Below are 5,000 nucleotides of genomic sequence, written 5' to 3' on the forward strand. Positions count from 1 at the left end.
ACACACACACACACACACACACACACACACACACACACACACACACACACACATACACGCACACTTCCCTTTCACCTCCACTCGTAGTTATTTGCACCCAATTCATCACCGCATTCCATCACTGAACCACCAATATTAAGACGACACATCCTTACCACCACCACCATTACCACCACCACCACCACCACAACCTCACTTCCTTACATATCCCTAACTTAAAATTATACCTTCATTGCATAAACGTCACGCATATCTTCATAATCACACCACGCCACACGACACTCCCACACAAAGCTTCACAACCACACGCTACCACACACCTCTCCTTACACCCACCATCGTGACGTGACGCTATCTTCTCCACCTCACACCACTCCACTCCACTAACACGCTTAATCAATCAACACAGCTGACCTTAACGCTCCACATCCCTCCCACTTCCATTACTCCACCATATGACACCGTCCCCCTTACCCCCGACCGCTAGTTTCTGTAGGCCCACACGACGGAGAGCGAGAGCGAAAAGAGGAGTAATTTATAGAGTATTGATCGCCTCTAGGACCGGAAGGGCAGCCCGGGGTGTGTTTGCGCCTCATCGAGCCGTGTGCTGGAAAGACTTCTCGGCCACGGCTAAATATTGACTGGAGGGCGCGAGGCAGTACTAGGGCTGGACGCTGGCTGGCTCAGGATAACATTAGCTGACTCAGGCTCTCCTCTTTTTTCCTTCCCCCTCCACCATGTCCCCCTCATTACTGTTATTACCATTATTATTCCCGCTGGTGGTGTTGGAGGTGGTGGTGTTGATGTTATTTGCTTTTGTGTTTATTTGTTTATTTTTTTAATGTTTGTCGTTGTAGTAGTATGCATGTAATTGATATTGTTTTGATTGTTGTTGTTGTTATTGTTGTTGTTGTTGTTGCTGCTGGAGGTTCTGTGGTGGTGGTAGTGGTGGTGTTCCATTATTATTATTATTATTATTATTATTATTATTATTATTATTATTATTATTATCATCATCATCAGTAGTATTAGTAGTAATAGTAGCAGCAGTAACAGTTGTTGTTGTTGTTGTTGAAGCGTGTGGTCTTCTGGACGTGCGTAGTTATAGCAGCAGAGATAACATCGAAAAGAAAAAAAAAGTAATAATTGCAGTGACAATATTTACAGTAGAAAGAGAAGAAGAAATAATAATAGTAGTAGTAGCAGTAGTAGTAGCAGTAGTAGTAGTAGTAGAAATATGACTAACAGCAGCAGCAGACATAACAGTAATACCATTCATCTCAACCATCAGTCACCATCACCACAATACATCCCATTCACCCACTACAGAGCATCTTTACATAATGCACCTTCCCCTTACCAGTCAGTCCCCTCACCACCACCACCACCACCACCACCACCGCCGCCACCACCACCCGCCGCTCAGCATTATGGCATCATCAAGCCGCGAGTAAGATGAATATGGCCAGAGACAGCCTAATGGGGCCTGGGAGTGGGAAGCGGAATATCACAAGTATTTTAGTGTTTTTCTCCCCGGTCGCCGTGTCCTCCCTCCCGCCGCCGCTCCTGGCCGGGCTGGTGCTGGAGACACGGCCGATTGGTTGTCGTTTCCGCGCCTTCGTCTCCTTCTCGTAAAGCTTCAGACGAGCGTGGGCGCCATTTCCGGAGCTCTTGAGAGTAATATTAAGATTCAATAGAGGAACGGGATTAAGAAGGGGGAACCAGAGAGAGAGAGAGAGAGAGAGAGAGAGAGAGAGAGAGAGAGAGAGAGAGAGAGAGGGGGGGGAGTAGAGGCTGGTCCTAGCATTCATGTAACACATCTGTACGGAAGTCAATAATTACGCAAGTACGATGAAGGCCACAGGTGTAATTTGGTTCTTTACTTACCTGTACCTGGCTCTCTCTCTCTCTCTCTCTCTCTCTCTCTCTCTCTCTCTCTCTCTCTCTCTCTCTCTCTCTCTCTCCGAGCCATTCTTCTTCTACCGTTCACAATATTAGGTTATGCATATTGCAGTAAAGTACATCTCTCTCTCTCTCTCTCTCTCTCTCTCTCTCTCTCTCTCTCTCTCTCTCTCTCTCTCTCTCTCTCTCTCTCTCTCTCTCTCTCTCTCTCTTTCTCTTTCTCGGCCATCGTATGCCATAACTAAAGGAGAGAGAAGGAAACAACGGAGGGAAGGAAAGGGGGCGTGCATAAAAGATAAACTTGAACGAAAAAAAGAAAAGAAAAAGAAAAAAAAATCAATCGTGACCTTATCATTTAAAGGCTACATACGTAAGAAAGCGAAGTTCCGTAGTGCGCGAAGTGTGTCCAGAGATACCAACACCTACGGCATTTGCCATCATACAATACTTACATAACATATAATAAAATAGCATGATTCCTTCAAAATACATGCCTTCCATTACTCTATACATCTCCTGAAGCCCTGGTGTTGTAAAGGCGTTTTATTTTTACGTATATCACTGACACCTTGACATGCAGTGTAATTATGTCTTCTGTCTGTTCCAGGTACGTGTGAGGCAGTGCTGGTGAGGGAGGTGCTGGTGGCTGCTGCGGCTGTGGCTGTGGCTGTGGCTCTGGGCTCCCGTGAGTGTCTGTGTCAAGGGGCTCCAGATGTGTTGGGCTGTTGGGGTGCTGGCAGGGAGGATTGGACTTGCATTCAGGTGCTGTTGAGGCGGTACGTGGGAAATATGAGTAAATGGACGTGAGTAAATGGAATGTAAAATTATGTTGCAGATTTTGAATTAGGAATAAATGGTACGTATAAATTAGTATGATGTAGTATCGATTACAGTGAGCTTGTTAGGTGTACGTTTTTATGTGCTATTTTTAACCTGCGCTTTCTCTCTCTCGCTCCGTTCCCTGATATAAACTGTAAATCGTGTTGTGTGTGTGTGTGTGTGTACGTATCTGTGTGGGCGCGCGTATGTGAAAAAATACCGAAGTTCTCAAGGAGGCAGAATGGAACAAAAGAGTCTGAACCAAAACCAGGCTAGAAAATTAACCTACCAACAACAATGGCTGGGAAGGCGAACGTGAACAAGGCGGAGTGTTGGTGGAGGCTGGCGTGGGCGAGACGAGCGGGTGGAGTGTGGTGGTGAGAGGAGACACGCGGTGGATGTAACAGTATCTTGGTGCGTGACGTTTGGGGTGTCACCGTCTTCAGAGATAAGTGGCTGTTTCCTGATAAGGTTGTGAGATAAACAGTGACTCTCTCTCTCTCTCTCTCTCTCTCTCTCACGGGGAAGGAGGGGAACAAACATATAGATAGCAGTGTTTCGAGGGTAGGTGTTCGATTCTGATCAGTACACACTAGGAAGGCACAGTACACAGTATGTATTGTACAGTTGACTATCTCGTATGGATTATTCTCTCTCTCTCTCTCTCTCTCTCTCTCTCTTGAATAGATAATATATCGTGTGGGAGGGTAGGGACAAACACGTACAATATTCACGAGGAGGCGACGCAGTACGTAACATTAGTGTGTCACGGTGGCAAGGAAGGAAAGAGGGCGACTTACCAGTACTACTTACCTCGTTCATCACTGCCCCTGTGTTGCCTAAATCTATTTCAGGTGACGTGAGGCTATGAAGTGCTACTAATAATGATGGTGTCAATAATGATAATGATGATGATAATTGTGACGAGGCGGACGGAAAGGAGTGAGTGTGACTTACAAGTACTTACCTATTTCATAACCGGTCCTCCCTTGCCCAACTCAACTTCCGGTGACGTGAGACTTCAAAGTAATAATAATTATGATATTAACCCTTTCACCGCCAGACAAATTTTCTTCTTTAATACCAGTAATTTTTTTTAGGCTGTTTTTATGCTAAACTCTCGTTGATATTTCTGTAACTTAAAAATGCAAAAATTAACCAGTTGTTTTCCCCTTTTTTCTCTTCCTTGTCTCCATGCAAACAGTTTTTACAGTGCTGGGAAGATTGAGGAAGGACGAGTAGAGTAGCAAAAGGGTTAATAGCACGAATAGTAGTAGTAATAATAATAATAATAATGATACACGGTAACAGAGAGTACTATTTTTTTCATTTTTCTTGTCTCGCGTACTGTAAAGCGCCAATAAAAGATGACAGGCGCTGGCACGTACAAACCAGTGTAGCCTGAAAAGAAAATGTGTATTCGATCTGTCGCCTTTGTTCGTGCGCATACCAAGCATTCGTGTTACCGGTAATACACTGAAATATCCTTCTTTTTTAACGGGCGCCGCTGCACTACATACCTTTGTCTACAGCTCTCCCCCCACTCACCCTCTCTCTCTCTCTCTCTCTCTCTCAACCAACATCCAGGCGTCCCTTTCAAGGAACACGCAGAACAAACTCTATTTAATCGTTTTCTCATCTCGCCGGCAGCTCAACTCGTCTTTTGTCTCGAATGGTAAAGAAGGTAGGAAAAACAACATTTATGTAAAGCGTTCAAACATCTCAAAGGACATTTCTACCTTACCTCTCTGGGTACGCCGCTTTCTTCTGACGAGTTGGCTCAGAGTTCATAACCCCCCATTTACCCAAGAAACGTAGAGACTAACTGCTAGACACACACACACACACACATACACAGACACACAGACAGACAGACAGACAGGTACACAAAGCGATTATTTTCTCCTCAGGTACTGGCGTCTTCCATCGACTCCATCATGACGAAACATTCGTTCGTATTTTTTCCTTCTCCTGTCTCTGTTTTTCTTCCGGTAATGGGTTTTTTCGAAAGGTTTGGTGATCACAGCAGGGGGAGCCGGGCTGTGTGGGGCTGTAGCGGTGAGATATAGTGCTGTGTGATGCGTGTTTAAGTTGTGGTGATGGCAGAGTATAGTGGTGGTGATACTGGTGATGTTGGTAATGACATGTAGACGTGATTTGTGTTATAGAGCTAGTTACGTAATCGCGGGGATGTGATCGTGGTACGGCAAGTGTGATTAGGGTGCAACGGTCATCTTCTTACTATACTTCATCGTCCTCTTCCCCCTCCTCGCTATCCA

At 45.2% G+C, this 5,000-nt stretch overlaps 1 protein-coding gene and 1 long non-coding RNA gene across 4 annotated transcripts in view; both read left to right on the forward strand.

Annotated features, from left to right (window-relative positions):
- The window catches only part of LOC135108443 (uncharacterized), a 129,746-nt gene that overhangs the window by 40,257 nt on the left and 84,489 nt on the right, over positions 1-5,000 (forward strand). The window lies entirely within an intron of this gene.
- LOC135108444 (uncharacterized) overlaps positions 2,691-5,000 on the forward strand; it is a 3,440-nt gene continuing 1,130 nt past the window's right edge. For both annotated transcript variants that reach the window (XR_010272270.1, XR_010272271.1), the window contains exon 1: positions 2,691-3,333. This is a non-coding gene — a long non-coding RNA (uncharacterized LOC135108444). The remainder of the gene's footprint in view (positions 3,334-5,000) is intronic.

This window comes from Scylla paramamosain, chromosome 17 (assembly GCF_035594125.1).
Source record: "Scylla paramamosain isolate STU-SP2022 chromosome 17, ASM3559412v1, whole genome shotgun sequence".
In the NCBI taxonomy this organism is placed as follows: domain Eukaryota; kingdom Metazoa; phylum Arthropoda; class Malacostraca; order Decapoda; family Portunidae; genus Scylla; species Scylla paramamosain.